The sequence below is a fragment of the Anser brachyrhynchus genome, assembly GCF_964034855.1.
Source record: "Anser brachyrhynchus genome assembly, chromosome: 7".
Taxonomy (NCBI): domain Eukaryota; kingdom Metazoa; phylum Chordata; class Aves; order Anseriformes; family Anatidae; genus Anser; species Anser brachyrhynchus.
In genome coordinates this window covers 7,300,252-7,318,546 of record NC_137701.1, presented here as the reverse complement: position 1 = coordinate 7,318,546, position 18,295 = coordinate 7,300,252, and the positions used below count along the sequence as shown (strand labels likewise).

The 18,295-nt window shown below is 35.8% G+C and overlaps 1 long non-coding RNA gene across 9 annotated transcripts in view; it reads left to right on the top strand.

The window, feature by feature from the left end:
* LOC308197817 overlaps nucleotides 1-18,295 on the top strand; it is an 86,241-nt gene that overhangs the window by 24,313 nt on the left and 43,633 nt on the right. For 8 of the 9 annotated variants that reach the window (XR_013953319.1, XR_013953320.1, XR_013953321.1 and 5 more), the window contains exon 2: nucleotides 11,793-12,012. This is a non-coding gene — a long non-coding RNA (uncharacterized lncRNA). Of the gene's footprint in view, nucleotides 1-10,600; nucleotides 10,664-11,792; nucleotides 12,013-18,295 lie in introns of all 9 variants that reach the window. The other variant, XR_013953326.1, reaches the window with a different exon arrangement.

The window sequence follows — 18,295 nt, the reverse complement described above, 5'->3', positions numbered from 1 at the left end:
ATAAGCAAAAAAGAAAAAAAAAATGGTTTCGAACCAAGGTCCTCCATCACTGGTGGGGAAGCCAAGGAGATCCAGGCTGCTCTGGCAAAGACTGACTTCTTCCACATCAGTCGCTGCTGCCCAGCTACCTTCCTCTGGGCCCCACTGTGGTGCTCCAGCACTGCCAGGGGGACTGAGAGGTCTTCTGTTAGACCAGGCCTATTTCTTTTTATTGGTAAGGATCATCTGAGATATTTCAGGCAAACCAACACGGTCTCCAGATTTGGTCAAAGAGTGTTGGTGATTTATTTCTCCACTAATTTTTCAGCCATGGAGTGCGCAAATAAAATGCAAACATGGATTAGCTTAGAAATAACTTTTATGCTATATATCCTGGCTTTTTCTCTTTAAATATTTAGAGTAAATGTAAATATATTCATAGTGTAGTATATCATCTCTATAGAAATGGATTTGCAGAGTATCAATGAAATAGGAAAAAATAATGGAGAATACCATTTTCTAATAGAAAACATAAAAATTGAAGGCAGTAGGACTAGCAAAAGTTATGTCCCAAAGAGATGCATTGCTCCCTGTGTTCTGTATTTGAAATTCAAATTGTAATTACAATATTGTACTTTGAGATTGCTGTAACGGTGATTTAGATTCTTTCCTGTAATCATTTCTCTATAATGACTAGGTACTATAATGACTAGGTATTGCTGGTGATACATAAATATCTTTGACAAATACAGTTAGCTAGCTGAATATGGACTGCTTAGATAGATGTTATAATTACTTCAAAATATTGTATATATTAAATCCCTGGAATGTTTATGTTGGCCAACTAAGACTTTAATGTTCAGGACAATAGTTCTGGCATTTTCAGGAGCACAAAACTGTAGGCACCTCTTTCTTCAGGCAACTATCAGGAATACGTATAGTATCTCTGAGCTTATGTGCATGTGTTATTGTTGTGTACATATGTATATACACACCACATTGCCATGCTGTGGTATGTATATCAACTGCTGTGCATCATACTGTGACTTAACTAATTTGCATCATAGCTAGAGGTTAGTGAGATGTAAATGTATGTGGTTTTCAAGCAAGTGTGCAGCTCATTGGTGGAGAGTGTGCAGCGAAGTGGGTTAATGCTGAGAGGTGTATTAATAGTTTTACTTGAATAACTTGTTTGGTAATTTAAGATTCTTTAATAGTGATTGTCTTCATCTTCCTTCTGGAAAGTCTCTAACCCTTTCTTTTAAAGAAAATGGACAAAATGATTGAAATTTAAAAATATAATCCTCAAAATATGCACATGCATGAATTGGCATCAAATACATTTTCTAAAAGAAAATTTATGTAAAGGTTAACATGTAAATGCACGATCATGTTCTACTGAGAACTACGATATAAAAATCTGGAAGTCAGGCTGTCAAAACTAAAATTATTTTTATGAGGACCAGTACAGAAAAACTGAGATGAAAATATCAATAACTTGCATTAGACACTTTGATTTATATTTTTTAATAAATGCAGCTTGTGTACATAGCTTCCACACTAATTAAATTATAATGTTGAAGGAATATAAGATGTAATAGGTCTTCTGCTGAGAACAGCTAGAACATGTCATGTATGTTTAAAATGTTGTCAGCCTCCCAGAACAATATAACTTGCAGGGAGAGGGAGGGAAGGAGGGGGTGACACACATTGGAAATTAGTACAGCTCCACAGAGGAATTAATTTATTTGCTGCTCCAACATATTTTTTTTAATATCTATCTTGGTATGTATTCCTCACATTTCTGTAAACCTCTCACATTCTATTACTATCATTCCATTGTATCCCATGCTATTATAATGCTTTTGTTTCCTGTGGTGCTTTTCCTAATCTAAAACTATTGTTTTAAACAGTGGTAGGTGGGTTCTATATATTAGTACTTGGGGGCTTTTCTGTTTAGGGGGAAAAAAAAAAAAAAAAAAAAAAAAAAAACTTGGCTGGAGCTTGGTGCAGCTTTGCAATCTATAAATCTCTACAGTACATCACGAGGAAGGGAGTACAGAATTCCATTCCTTGCTGTGTGACAGCTCCAAGCTGCTGCCAACATGTGAGGTACACCAGTTTGTGTCCTTGCTTAGTGACCCTTGGTGAGATATTCATTGTGGTCTACTGTAGGGCAGGACGGGATTTAAACCAAAAACAAACGAGACTGTACTAAAGAAAACCAGAGGTCTAAGCTTTCCAATTCCAAATAGTGCTGACTTTCTTTAATTCTTTACTTTTACTGTTAGTATTATTGTAATTGTTATTTGGTTCTTACTGCAAAAACTGGTTAATTACTGCTTGGAATGATTTTTTTTTTCAACCATCACATTATCCATTTGCAATGATATTTTTAAAATTAGTAATTTGGCATGAGTTGGTTCTAGTAATATCCTCTTCACAAATAACTAATTTTATAGGTTGAGGTACAAAAACCACTAAACAACAGTGATTTATGATATGGCTTGTCTTTTTGTAGCTACCTACGTTAAAGAATCTCAGAAAACTTAAAATTGTGTTTGTCCATCTTTTAGGAAAAATGGACAATCTGTGTAAGATTGCAAAGCAGTTATAGCAGAGAAAGACTAGACACTTCTTCCTGTTCCCAAATTTTGTTTTTAATCATATTCACACAAGAATGTTGTTTGAAGTATGAATAGCTAAGATACAAGTCTTGCATGCACACAGATGTGTACATAATATATACAGACGTAGAATAATATATACCCATGCATGCATCCTGGTTTTCTGTTCACTATGATGACTGGCGTTTTTTTTGTTGATGTTCTTTTTTTGTTCTTGTTTTTAATCAGGGAAAAAGAAACAGGGTTAGTGTTGATATCCTTGTTTTTCCCAACAAAGATACTAAGTCACCACTTGAGGAATGCTGGTAAGGTTAGAATGCAATGAATTGCACCATTCAGCTGCGGCAGAAAGACTTCAGTTCACACTCTTAAAAATTATTTATTTATTTAAATGGAACAGCCACAACAGTTCAGTGGAGCTCAAAATTACAGCTGAGGAATGATCAGTTAAATCTCAAAAAATTGCAGGAGGGAAATAGAGTGAAAAATTAGTTTCTTAATATTGGCGCACAATGCTGCAGCCATCATTATAAATAAGATTGTCATCTGGTATCATTTTAGCTTTACGTATGTTTTTCTTATGTCTCAGGATGGATCATGGAAATTTGCGTGCAGTCGAGCAAAATCTAAGCAGTTCTATTGGAAACAGTTTAGTATTAGCTAAACAAAGGTGGCTTCAATGGATGTAGATGTAGGCACTGATGCCACCCATGTTACCTGAATACCCTCTCTTTACAGATGACTTGGTCATTAGGCAGCTAAATTGGCTAAGTGCACTCCATAAGAACTATGAAGACCTCCTGTGTTTTCTTAAGCTTGTCAGAGCAAAGATTATTACACGTTAAGTTGAAATCATCATTGGCTGTCAGGGGTCAGGTCCAAATCTCTAAGCCAAAGAAATGATACTGAGAACTGTCAAGTTGAAATTCTATATGCATATTTAAAAATTATGTATATCAACATGTATGTATTTCAGCATACATAGCATATTTGTGACTGTGATTATTTACAGGGAAGAAGCCATGGCTAAAACAAAGAAAATGCAAAATTGAGAAAGAAATCTGTGGAAACTGAAGAGCAGGTAGACAGGAAAATGAGGGGACTATTGCCAAGACAACCTGCTCAGCAAGATCCCCAAAAGATAAATATTTAATAATCATGTCCAATAACGAAATAGATAATGAAGTTATCTTCTGTTTTGTCTCTATTTTCTTCAAAATGCAAGAAGCTGTGATATTCTTTCCCTAAGAAAACTAGGAACAAAACAGGCTTCTGTGTGGGAATGTTTTTGTTTTCCTCCAGTGCATACAATGCTGCCTTAGCAGATTAATTCCTTTCCTCACCCAATATAGAGAGACAGGGCAAGGTATGGATAGAAGGTAAAAGTAACAATTAAACTTGCTGTGAAAATTCAGTGTGATTCCCAACTGTGTGCTTGTGTCATTTCCTGAGACAGATGTTTTTGGTTTATAGTGTTTGCATTATAATCAGACCACTGTGGTTATAGGAGTCAGTTATGAGCAGAGGTTAGATGTGAAGAAAAAAAACTTTATGGATTTTCCCAGAAATGTTCCAGCAAGAACAGATTTCTGAATTGGAGTCTGGTTTTCAGGCAATCAAATCGAATATCTCTCAAGTCGTAGAATGGAACCAACCTCACTGATACACGCTCCTTTATACGTATTGCATTAATTCATACAAATATCATCTTTGTTTTTCCCAGTCTGTTTTACTCCTATGTGAAATACTGTTTCTCTAGTGTGTTAAATAGACTGTCTCACCTGTGATTTACATTATTTGTGTCTTAAACCATCTGAACAATTGCACAATTGTGGAATAAGAATGGTTGAGGTGGGAAGGGACATCAGGAAGTCATCTTGTCCAATTCCCTCATTAATTTTTTGTTCAAATGTTTCTTCACATATACTTGGCAACGCTTTTTTCATTTTTTTTTTTCCTCCCTACTCCCTCTGCCCAGAACTCCTTCCAGTTTGTATCTTTCTGGGTTGTGTCAGGCTTGTACATATGGTAAATTTGGGCCCAACACCATTCAATGGAAGACATTTAATTAGCTCTGTCCACAGAATGAAATCTTTATTAATACGGTGTAAAATCACAATAACATTCTTTGCCGTCACATCGATTTACAAGTTTGTCTAATTAGCTGTCAATCTCCACATCAGCTATTTTCTTGCTTGCTTTCATAACATCTTCCTTTTGCCAAAAAACTGTTTTCAGGAGACCTTTTCTCTCTGGCCACTGTGTTCCCAATGTACTAGTTTTTTTCCCCCTAATTTGCTTAGTTGTCTACTAATTTACATCTTTGGCTGTGTGGGGTGGTGTTTTTCCTGAAGGCTTCCATGGGTTCGTACCTGAAAGCTGAAGTTCTTTCATGTATTCTGAGCCCTCTTCTGCCCATGCTCATGTCTCCCAGGTCTTTGCATTTACCATGGCAGCCAGCCTAAATAAAAGATCTGTTTACTTCAACTGTTTACTTGCTACTCCTTAATATTGGTAGAGGATGTTTCCCTTAATTAGCTGGAATATAAATGTGTGCTTCACAATTTATCCAGTGGATTTTTTTGTTGTTTTTACCTCTTAGAAATTCATTAGACAAGAAGTGTTTCAGGTAGAGAAGAGAAGAGCTAGTCAAGGTGGGTGGAATATGTGGAGATAGAGATGCTTGCATGACTTTTCCCTAGGTGGCAACATGGTTTTAAATATATAGATTTGTTTTACTCTGGGCAATTTCTAATTTGCATGATCTTTACATTTTGCCTGATATAGGGGATCTAGCATTAATATGGACTGCAATTTATTTATGTAACTAATAACAGAAATGTATAGATGTAAGCAGATATATTAGTTCCCCAGTGTCTCGTCTTTGAATAAAGATTTTTCATCTCAAATTCATTAGCTTGTTTTTATTATTTTTTTCCAAAAGACAAGCTTATATTATGTTTTATATTTTCAACTCTGTAGAAACTGTCCTTGATATTTTTGTTTTGATAATTTGCAGATCTTTCCAGCTTATGAATTTTATTATTCTGCAGTCTGTTGGAGACTGGTACTGAGGACACTGAGTAGTCATATAAAGCTAGGTGACTCACTACTGTTACATTAATGAACTTTATTATACTAAAATATCAAAAAGACTAAGCCTTTCTAATAGGTTTCTAAGCTACAATGTGATTGTAGACAAACTTTGAAATACTCATATAACAAAAAAAAAACCCTTAATTTTCAAAACTAAATATTAGAAATGCAAAAGTGTTATCTCAGAGAATTAGAAGTTCCTCAAATTCAAATCCATTTTCTCTCCTCTCAAAACTCTATCTGGCTGGTTACAACAAAAATAGTTAACTTTTCAGTGAAACTTCAGTTTTGGGGAATTTAAAACAAAGTTTTAAAGCACTATGCACTGGAAACCCGCATTTAGAAATTGCGTGGTACAAGCCATCATTGTCATAGCAAGCACTGCAACCTATCTGTCCCTTTTGGTCTATTTTTTTTTAATATTTATCTATTATTTTATCCTTAACAAAAACAACCATAGAAAAGATTTCTACCTATTAAACAATTTTTAAAAAATGAATTTAAAAATATTTTACTTTAAATTACTGTAAATTAATTTAATTTATTAATTTATTTATTATTAATTTACAGTAAATTAAAAAAAAATACTGAAGCTGTTTTCATGTTCTGACAGCTGTGGATGTGCTCAGAAAGCCTTTCGTATCTAGGAAGCCTAAATTCAGTGAAGGGTGCAAACAGGAACATTGTAGGAAATGAGGAAAATTAGTCTATCTTATGTGAAAGAGGGGGAGGAAAGAAAGAAAATTTTCCTTATTTACCCTAAAAGTGTAGGGCAGGAAAAAGACTACTTTCAGAAACAGTGACTTCTCCAATCCTGATTACTTGTGAAATTAGGACATGACTTCTGTTGAGATGATCTTTTTTTTTTTTTTCCTCCAGCAGTGCAAAGCCAAACATATAATCCATTGGAATTTACCACCATGTCTGTAGCTCTCCAGTGGCCTTCTGTATAATGCTGAGCCTGTAATACAGTAAAATTAATTGCACAAAGACAACAGATTAATCTAGGGCATACCATCAGCCTTGTTCATTCCTTGATGTATATCAAATACTGTCCATGGTGAAAATTTGTTCTGAGAATAATTTGACTGATCCTAGAAAACACTAGTATTTACCATTAGCACCCAAATAATCAGAAAGGGAAAGCATCAAAAAATTGTCTCTAGCAGCCTATCCATGAATATTGTCATCTGTCTGAAATTGTGCTGTGCATCTCTAAGCACAGATAGGAAACTTTACTTTCATTTCTAATATTCCCTTTGATTTTATGTCTCTGGATTAAGTAGACAGTCCTTCTGCCTGTGGCGTTTTTTTAATTATTTTTTTAAGCATATCTTTTCTGATGTAATAGTAGACCACATTTAATATTCACTCACTACAGGCTTTGTTTTAAAGGCTTGGTAATATTCATATATCACAAGTCCCTTTATTCAGGATTGTATTAAAAATAACTTGCATAGCCTATAAAATTTTAAGGGCTTAGAAAGGATGCATGAGTTAATCAATGTTACCTTGGTTGCTAGAAGTAATATCTTGTATTAGGGGAGAGATTTCCCCATTTAATATTGGATAGCTGCAAGATGATGTGGCATTACAAAGCAGGGAATGAAAATGTGTGTTAGATTGTTCATCTTAACTTCACTGCTGAAGCATTGTATTTTAGGAGGAAAAAATAGCATAATCATTTTTTCCAGCTGAAATGCCTGTATACTAGTTATTTCTTCTATAGTTGTTGTTTGAGGTCCCAACTGAAATCAAGGTTTTATTTTAATAAATTTATTATTTTAATAAATACCAAATTTATACATAATAAGAGACAGTATGTGCACAGTAAAATTTACAATAGGCTTCAGAGCAAGTGTTACAAAAGGTCAGAGAAAGGAATTATTGGTTCTCTATTCATTAAACTGATAACAAAGCACAATGAACTGAAATAATTTCCCCGCAATTGCTCAGCAAGTCTACAGCAGGAATGAGAAGAACATCTGCATCTTATAAGACTTGATGGCTTGATTAGCCATTTTAAATGGAATTGTTTATTGAAGTTCTTTACAATTCTTACATGAAAGAAGCTGTAGAAATAACCCAGTTTGTAACTGGATAACTTTAAAAGTGTCTCAGCATGGCTTAGGGATAAAAGTTGAAGGTGAGCTTTTCCCCTTTTAGAAGTAAATAATAGAAGTAAGTGGTGACTAATTGCTTGCTTGAGAGAGAGAGGAAGGAGTTGGTCTGCAGTGTGATTAAAAATGGAATCTCGGAGTTGCAAAGATGACGTTGCACGGAAGTAAGTTTTAAATAATTGCATTTGCCTTTTTTGATGAGGGTGTCTTGATGCAAGGTCTTCAAATCATAGTAAATTTCCCATTCTATAGATTTTCTATTTCTTTTGATGTGTTGGCGTAGTGACTGTTCTTGAAGTCCCGAGGTTAATGTTTAGTGCATGGAAGCAGTTACAAGCTTGTTAAGGGGTGGGGTATGTGTGTGCAGAAAATTAGTGTAATCTTGATTTATTCTTCCAAAACAGTAAAAATTCCTCAGGACTCTCACAGCCTCTAAATTTCAAATGTTGCTGAGATTATAACATCATAGAAAGGCATGAACTTAGCTGCTTCTTAACGCATGGTGATAACTCAGACTGGATGCATAGAATTGTGACCTTGACCTATACCCTTAGACCATGGTATTGGTCCCATGCTCATGCAGTGGAATACATGAAGATGGGCTTGGCAGGTGTCGGCTGCAATAGCAGCACATTGCCTGGCACTAATTTCAGAGCAGAAGGCTTTATTTTTTTTCCCAATAATATTTAAGTGTTTCCTAGAGTGTGTAAATACAGTTCAATATCTAACAGGCGTAAAATTTGGTGTGTATTTGTCTTTCTTCAGCAGAGCAGAAGTCCATTTTAGTTAAAACCTAAAAATAAGTCCCTCCACGAATTTATCGATGTCTAAAAATGTGTGGACAGGAAATCTCCCTGCAAGCTAGACAACTACCCAAAAAGCTGGCTTTTTAAGCTTTCTGCTATCTAATATCAGACCTTGTTGGTGTTAGTCTGACTTTTGAAAATGTGCTGGTCCATCTAGATCATGTCCCCTGAAAATTAGTTAAATGTTGCCTATATACTAAAATTGCTGCAGAAATAGGATATTCAAAAGCATTACTTCATCACATGCTTTTGCTGTGTTAATACTATGGTAGAAGATTTAATAGTGGGCAATATTAGTAATTAATTTTCTTTAAAGTGTTGTCTTATGGTTTCCCAGTGTCAACAGTGCTTCCTTAGAATCACCATTTTTCTTCTCTCTAATTCTATAGAGAGATGTTGACTCCTGTACACACACACCCTCTATTTCAGCACAAGCACCTGTTTTTCTGCTCAGCATGATAGGCATTGCAAATAAGCTATGAGATTTTCATGGCAAAGCAACCTGGGTGTCAGTCAGAGTCTTTACCCTGAATTTTCCAAACACAATGAACATGAAGAGATGACAAATACTCCTAGTGGGAAAAACTGGCTTTGAGTTTCTCTTTTGTTAGCAAAGACAATTTCGGTAGGAAGAAATGAGGCAAATGTAAAGTGTATCTGCCAATTGCCTGACATTTCGGAGTTCCAGAAAGAATGTACTTGAGTGGGGAAAGAAAAAGCTCTGTGCTAAAATACCTGGTGATCACAGCCAATGCATCTTCTCAGACAGAAAAGCTCAAGAAACCCATTGTCGCTGTAAACAATTCATTCTCCAGTGATTTTTCTATAATAATGCTTTCCTAAGTCTAGCTAGACTTGTGTGAAACTACCCCTCATGAAAAATGTAAGAGATGTCAAGTTGTCTTATGTTACTAACGCGTGCTAAGCAGCTGAACAATATGTTTAGTGAAATATTTAGATAAAATGCTGTTAGAAATATCATTTGATGAAGGCAGGGGTAGCTGCCTATTTGCTGTGTTGTGCTAATGAGTAATATTTGAATAAGCTGGATTTTCTTGCTGCCTTTTGGACAGTGCCTTCAAATAGGGCCTGAACAAATATAACCAGCACCTCTGAATTTCATAAGTGTCATAAGTGATGCAAATCATCTATATGAGTAATAATGTTGTTTTGTTTTGCCTGCCAATCTTACTGTGTGTGCAATGCACCTGTGAAGCCAGGGAGATGCTCTGATTACTGGGATAGCACTGTGTTGATATAGAATTACTGTAATCCCTGTGGATCATCTAGGACATGCAAAATATCCTTTTGCTAGTTTTTTTGTAAAAATTCGTTTGAATTCTGCACTTACAGAAAGGTTGTTATTGTAAATATAAAACAGTACTAAAACTATTGTGATGCATCTATCTACATTCATGGGAAAAAACATTTTCATTTTTCCTTTTCTGCATCACACACAAGCATTATTACATTACTTTATTTTGTCTATATTTTAATTTTGACTCATAGAAATCTACTTAAGGTTTGCTTTCCTTCTAACCTATTGCTTGAATAAAAGCTGTTAGGATATGGCTATGTATTAGGGAATTTGGACAATGTGTTTTTGATCAGTTAGACTCACCTGAAAAATTAGAAGATATCACCCTGTTTAAACAGACATTAAAATAAAATGATTTTTTCTTCACTTCCATGTGTTCTGCATTATATATAATTCATTTTTTCCTTTGGAAAGTTTATTTTTGTACTCCATGTTAGTAGTAAGAAGTTAATTTAACAGTGTGAATAGAAAGCTATGAGAATAAAAGGGACCCTGGACTCAGATTAGTTCCTAACTCAGTTGTAGAGTAATCATTCTGGCATTGATGTCTGCAAACAAATCTCCTTGGGCTTCCACCTATATTCTTCCTCTTCTCCCATTTTCTCTTTCTCTTCTCTTTCTCTTGTCCTGCTGCCCAAGTGTGTTTGTTTATAGGTACGTTCATTTGTTCTGAAGTTTTTCCAGAAGCAGAGTCCCAAGGAACTAACCTTATTTCATGTAAGTCACACATTAAAGACATTTAAAACATTAATCTGAATAAAATATATAAATATATGCATGCCCTGAAAGCAATTGTGCACGTTTCCTTCTTTAGAACTCTCTGGATTTGTTGTTTAATTAATATTATTGTGTAGGAAGATAGAGTCTAGGGAGACAGAAAGAAATGGCAGTGAGAATTTCTCAGAAGCAGTGAGGAATGAGTTGTCATATGTGACGTTTCATTTCTGGGTAGCTGAAGGTAGTAAAGGACAGGCTGCTGGCTCAGACGTTAATCTTCTCAGCTATATCTATAAATGAAATGTCATGCCTAACAAGTCTTCCTTCACTGGTATTTCATTTTAGCTTTTCCTGATTAAAATTAATGTTTGTGCACGTATGTATAAATTGAGGATAAAAGGATCTACATGTTGCGGATGGCCAGAGGTTACTTCCACATGCAGAGTACCCAATTTCAAAGTGTAGCTAGAGAAAGGAAAAAAAATAAAATAATAAAAAAACAACCCGTAGTCAGAGCACCTGTTCTTAACAAACATGACAACCTGCCAACATTTCATCTTGAGATGTGCTTAAGACTATGACACAGATAACCAGAAATTACTGTGCACTGGGATAGCAAATTAAAATGCAGAAGTCAGTGAGGCCACAGGATATTGGATTTAAGACCATGACGGGGTTGTCAGTGTTGATGACATTTTGTGGTTGGGAAAATATATTGCTGTACTCAATGTGTACACTGATAGCATCCAATATTTGGATGCTAAAGCTGGTGAAATGTCTAAGTCAAATCCATATGAAAAATTGCCATTGTAAGCAACCGAGTATCTGGAGTTAGTTAATCACAGGCATCAGAAGCAAGTCAGAATGTATATACTATGAAAGAAATGCAAGAAATAATCTGGAATAATTTCTTACTTCAGATCTGAGTAAATATCTGAAATGGTACTTAAATGTATAGTTTACTACAGGTAAAAACTGTCACTGAGACAGCAACTGAGGAAGGTAGACCTCTTTTGACTTTTCATGGGAAATGTATATTTGAAAATCTCTCAAGTGCATTAATAAGCGACATTGAATTTCTACTGATGTCTGTCATGTGTGACGTGTTCCCTGTTGGTTTTTTGTACAGGAACAAAGTTGGCCACCGTAAATATTTCCAGAGTTCAAAGTGAACACAAGGAAGCAACTTTCAATGAAATATGTTCTCTTCATGAAGCAAAATTACGTGAATAACAGTCGTTTTCCCAGAAGAAAAATTGACTGAGAGCCATTAAATGCAAAAACACCACCTGAAGCTCAAGGAGCTCCTTAGCTTCAGACTGATGCAAGCTGAATGATTTTCCTGGCAGGTATGATTGTATGCTTACCCTGTTCTTGTGCTCCTCCTCCCTGGCACCCTCCCTTGGCTACTGTCAAAGACGGAATAGCAGCCAAAGGACCTTTAGGGTCTGACCCCCAAAGTCTATTATCTGGGTACATTTTTAATTTGAATTTGGAAACTGAATATTCATGAAAGTGAGATGGTTAGGAGAACCGGCTTTCTGACTGAGCTGGCTTTACCTTGCCATGTACCTCAGTGAGGGCTGCTGCTGGGGTTAAAAAACACCCACGAGTTAAAGTTAGGGATTTTCTAAGCACTGAGGATTTGTTTCAGGTCTACTCAGAGGAGGTAAGTTGATGTTATTTCTCAGAGCACAAGTTAAATACTTAAGTTCTCGATTCATCATTTTTGGTTTGGCATTTAAGTTAGTTCGAAATTCACGCGTTACATGCACACGCCCCACTTGCTAATCAAGCAGAACATTGTATATTTTCTTATTTTGAACAAATATGGTTTTGCTTATGTTTATTACTAAACTAGATGCTTTACAAAATATGTCAGTAAACTGGGACGAAGGTAAAACTTTTATGATCCTGACAGGATATTTTTTTGGGGAGTGTTTTACAGATAACAGTGTGACATGCCTGACATGTTAAAGCATTTTGTCCTTTCCCTCATCTACCTTAATCTTTTGCCTTAAAAAGGCCAATATTTCTGACAAAACAATCTCCTATCATTTCTAGCCACACATCCAACCCATAATGTTATCTGACAGTAAATACATAACCTCATCAAATCACTTATCTTCCCATGTTTCAGCAACAATTTTGAGGGAATCTGAATAAATTGCATCTCAAATGGTACAGCTGCTCTCCAACAGCAGAACTAATGAATTGTCATGACTGGGAGAGAGGGAGAGGTGCCTTGCATCACTAATATGACACAGCTGACAGGATGATGCCTGATCAGGTTTAGTCAGCATCCCTAATTACAAGCTGAGAAATTAGAGCCACTTTTAAGTTAATGGCTGGTAAACACCTTGTGACAATTTATAGCAAGAAAGGACTTGCCCTACAGTTTAAGAAGGGGATGGGAATAATGCATTGTGCTGCTTTGCTGACCCTCCAGTGGTGACTGCCCAACTCAGATTACTCTAACCACCTGTCTGTAGGTACTTCTGAGGCTTTTAAAACCTCTTCATATTTATAGCTTGTGAATACCCCTGGTCTTTTGGTTCCAAAGGCCTTCTGAACACAAAAATGAAGGATATTCCATTTTACATCACTTTTGTACAGACGTATTAACACTTTAAAGGCAAGTCCACTCGGTCATGAGCGAGAATCCCATTATTCTTCTCTATAAACTCTGCTCCTCAGCTAAGTAGACAGGGTTGTAATAAAAAAAATGACAGTGGTGTAATGGTTATAGCAACAATAAAAATCGTTTGCTCTCTGCTTTTATCTGAAGATACTAAATCTAGCGTGCCAGTTGTACCTGTAGAATGAATTTGAGTGAATTGTGAATACCAGTCCAGTCTACAGAGTTAAATCAATCCTAGTGCTCTGTAAAAGCACGAGCACCTTGTCAAGTTTGAAAATGTTAATGGACTAGCTGGCAGGCATTACTTGAATTAGAATTTGAAACTTAAATTTCACTGTGCTCATTTTTTTCTTTCTTTCTTCCCCTCCCCCTCAAAAGTAGTCTGCATAAATTGCCTGGTAAGCCAGACCAAGCATTTTGTAATGCAGATCCCTGATACACAAACTAAGGTGAACGTGGAAAGTGAGAAAGGTAGGGAAAGACACTAAAAATGGAGTGAATTCTAGTGGGGCTTAAATTTGAAATACTGTGCACTCTCCTGCACTGCTTTAATACTGCTTAATATTTATGAACTCTGGAATTTTCCTTTCAGGCTTGTTGCAGCATTCATCCTCTCCGCTATGTAAGAGGCACAGCAAAATATAAAATCATTGCATGTCTTAATACTCTGATAGTGGCTGGACAGTGAAATGCTCATTCTGGCTTTGATAGCCACATTTGGGGAAGAAAAAAAAGTTAAAAGATCCAAGAAGAAAAAAAGACCTGCATTGATAATTTCAGAGCTAGAGAAAAGTCTTTGTACTGATAGACCCAACCAACTCAGTTTATTTAATTTATCAATACGACAACTTAGAAGGAATTTGATTGCTATTATGTGAATAGTTTGTCATTGACAAAAAGGGGAGGTGATAAAGGGGCCTCTAATTTTTCAGAGAGGGGCACAATGTATTTTGATTTATGGACAAATTCTAATGAGATATTAGGCTGAAATATTTAATCTTTTAAAAATAATGAAATCACTAGAACAGCTTGAGGAGTCAAAGTGCAAAATTCTGTCTCTTCTCTTCTTATCATACCTAATGTCTGGAAATTATACTTTTGCAAAAGATGAATGGATACTGAGAGGGAAACTAAGTGCCATATAGGGTTAACTTCTTTGTATTACCCCTTGATACATTTGTTTGACTGGAAGGTCTTTATCCTTAAATGATCATGGAAGGTTAAGGTGCTGGTCTAGAAGACTGTATTTTTATTAGCTATAAATATATACTGAACTTGGTATGACTTTTTTTTTCCCCAAGCAAGCCAATAGGTATTATGACATTTTTGTTTCTTCCTGCTGAGTTGCAATCAGTTCTGGTGGCATTGAAAGTGACATTGTATTTGTATTTGAATGCAAAAGAATCTGTTAATGGAGAATTGTTTAAACCTGATCAGAAATTTCTCAAATTAGGCTTCTGTATCAAAAGTTGTTCTCTATGGAAATCTTTATCAGTCTTAAAAAACCTAATATTTTACTTGTTTATATATAAAAAACCTTTAAATTTAGAAAATGAAAAATATAGAGAGAAAGTTTGGTAATGCATTCAAACTTCAGGAAGTCACAGATATGCTTATTACTAGGTTGCTGTCTGTTTACGTATATGGAGACTTCTCACAGGAAAACCTTATTTATGCATTCAGCTAGAGGGGGAAAGTTAAATTTCTGCTTAACAGTTCTTAAAAATTCATTTAAGAAAAATTGCACCTATTCATGCTATGGAGGAGAAAAACAATGAATTCTGAGCAGCGGACAATATTTTTTCCTCTGCAGGTGATCATTCATGCTCCAAAAGACAACAAATACAAAACATAAATCAATAGTTACTCTTGGCTATTAGTTTTGACTATCTCCTTTGGAAAATTCATGGCCACTTTGGTCTTATTTTCCAGTGAGGCCAGTGAAAAACAGGAATGCTTTTTCATAGACATTTGACTCTAGTTTGATTTTCCCAAAAGGCTCTTACAAGATGAAATTTGTTTCCATGAGAACATATTCTAAGATCTTGAATAAGAGAGGAATTTGGTCTGGAAGAAAAAAAAGTACATCTCCGCCATCCCATCCAATGAAACAGAAAATCCTATGAAGTAATAGTCAAATTTATTTAAATCTTGCACGAGCTTTCCTTAAGAAGTAGTACTAACAATGCTGTCGGCATAAATATCCATCTAAATGAGGTCACTGTTTCTCTGATTTACATTGATTCAGCCTCCTAAAGAGATGGCAGTGCACTTCTAGTTCACTTAAAATTACCAAAAATATATTACAGTATCTGTCCTTGCTAATATGGCATTAACATTTCACCAAAATTAACAGCCTTTCTCGATACCCTCCTAAGCGGAAGTTTGAGTTCTTGGAATAGTATACTGTTGAAAAAATGATTATTTGGACATGTATTGGTGCAGGGACTAAAATTGACATTGCTGTGGTCAAATAACTGTATTAGATTCAACAGTTCTTCCACTGAAGAGCCAAAGGTTTTGCTGAAGTGTTCCACCCAAGTAGCTTTATGTAAGCTGGTTCATTCATATAGCTTATCTCCTGATTATACAAACAAAATAAAAAATAAATATATAAACATTAAGAACTGAAGGATTATTGACATAGTGCTATCACTTAGTGTTTCATCTAAAAATATTTACACCTGGTGTTTTGCAAGGGCTTTGTTTGAATTGTCTTATTCCATATTTTCTTAGTAAGGGACTAATATGCCTTTCAGGAAAACATGCTTAGAGTTAGCTTAAGAATTGGTTTAATAGGTAATATACAAAATCATTTGTCAAGTGGAATATCACTACTTGAATATGTTTCTAATTAAATCCTAAAATGGTCATCACCTTTCAGCTGTCCCAAAACGTCATAAAAAATCTCCACGATTTTTAAAAGGGAGCCTAAGCATGTGAAAGAATACTATATTTTTGTTGGCATGTCCAAAACCAATAGTCATTATTGCTTATTAAGTGGCTTAAATTTCTATTCAGAAATACAAAGTGCTTTTCATGACCATCTCTTCGCAGACCTCACAACACATTGAAATCCAAGCACAGGCTTGCTAGATAGCTTGCTTTCATGTTTTCTCAATGGTACTTAGTGGTATCTATGCTGACTGAATGCAGCATGTTCAAGAGTGCATGGTAAAAATGAGACCTTTATCAAAGAGCTTCAGAGATATTTTCTAAATTACCTACACTGGGTTTTTATACAGAGAGGAAAGATCATCATATGCTCAACAGCCCTAGCTGGAAGAGACCATGTACAAAATTCACTGCTAAAGTTAGTGTCACAAGAAGGAAGAAGGTAGTAATTGCATAAAATAACAAAAAAAAAAAAAAGTCAACTTTGTTCAAAATCCAGATAGCCAGTTTTGTGTGGAAACATGTTTCTCGTGATTAGCTTTTTTAAAAATCTTGAATTCTAGGCTTTTGCCTAGAATTAGGGTTAGGGTTCTTCTCTCTTTCTTTCCTTCATTTAAAATACACTTGTCCAAATATCTGAACTGGTGTTCCCCAAGAAAGATGTGAGCTTGTGGCAGTGCTCCTCAAGGAAAGAAACCTTTGACCTATACATTAAGCATCGGGAGCCAAAACGTGCTGTAGAAATAGCAAGCTACGAAGGCAGCTTGATTTTTTTCAGCCATCCAGAACTGAGTGAGGAATCCGGGTGTAGGATGAGGGGATGCTCCCTTCTCAGTGGGTGCTTTTGCCAGGCTCATGTGCAAGGATTCAGGCTACAAAGGTCTTTGGAATTAACAACTGCTTGCAACACATGGAAAATCTCTAGCTGTGTGGTGAAGGGTGACTTAAAAGTGCATGAAAAATAAACAAAAACACTTTAGCAGTTTTAAAAAACAAAATAATTCAGGGTGATGCTGCATATTCAGAAAATAAAGAAAGCCACCTGGATGAAATAAAATCCTATAGCAATGCCTGTAAAATCCTTTGGCACTTGCAAATTTTCATGCATTTCATTTCAATTTGCACTTATGTAAAGGGACATTAAATGTTTCCATTCTTTCTTTTTCTTTTTTTTTTTTTAAATTCAATCTAGCCCTAAAATATGTCTCTAAGATCTTATGCCCTTTGATAAAATCCTGCTCTTTACCTGCCCTTCAAGCATGTGTCCTGCAGCCTTTGCCCATTGCTCACTTTAAAGCATTCTTGGTGCGGAGTCTATTTCTAATGACGTGTTGTTTATTTCATCCAAGAGCTGATGGGCTGCTGCTGTTCCAGGCCTCTCTCAAGTGTTCAGCAGAATGATGAGACAAGCACCGGCCTATTTCCACAGTCTGTGTAATGTGTAACATTTCTGCAGATAGGGCACTACACAATCCTTTGAGGTACATATGCAATGATCACAAATGATTAGGAAGGAGTGCTGGAAAAAACAGATTAAAAAGTTCCAGCTGTTTCTGCTCCTGTCCCATTTTTAAACCTGGTTGAGCAAGGCAGAGCATAGCAAGGGGAGGGGAAAGATTTTTCAGGACTGCAAATGTTTCTATGGCAGTAGCATGCTATTTTTCAGCTCTGAAAGAGCTCTTCTGTAATGCAGAAATGAAGTGGTTTACCCAGCAGAAAATAAGTGTTCCTGCTTTATTGTTTTTGGCAGGAGTTGGTGGTTCATCATTTGGACACATCAGGTACTTTCTTTGTGACTATAGTATAATTTAAAATGACAATGCTTCAAATGTTGACAAAATGATGAAGTACTGATTGGTGGTGAAAATCTAGCAGGGCGAGGAAGATTCATCCAGGCACTATTGTTTTGACAGTGAGCTGGAAGAGTACTTTGCTTTTAGCTAACTTATTTGCTGTGCTCTATCTTTGTTGATTCACCGGGGGGGGGGAGCTAGAAACTGTGGATTCTCTCTTGAAACATCTCTAATTTATGTTTGGTGTTGTACTGGTAACATTCCCTGTTACCACCAGTTTTGAATACTAATTTATGTGGCATT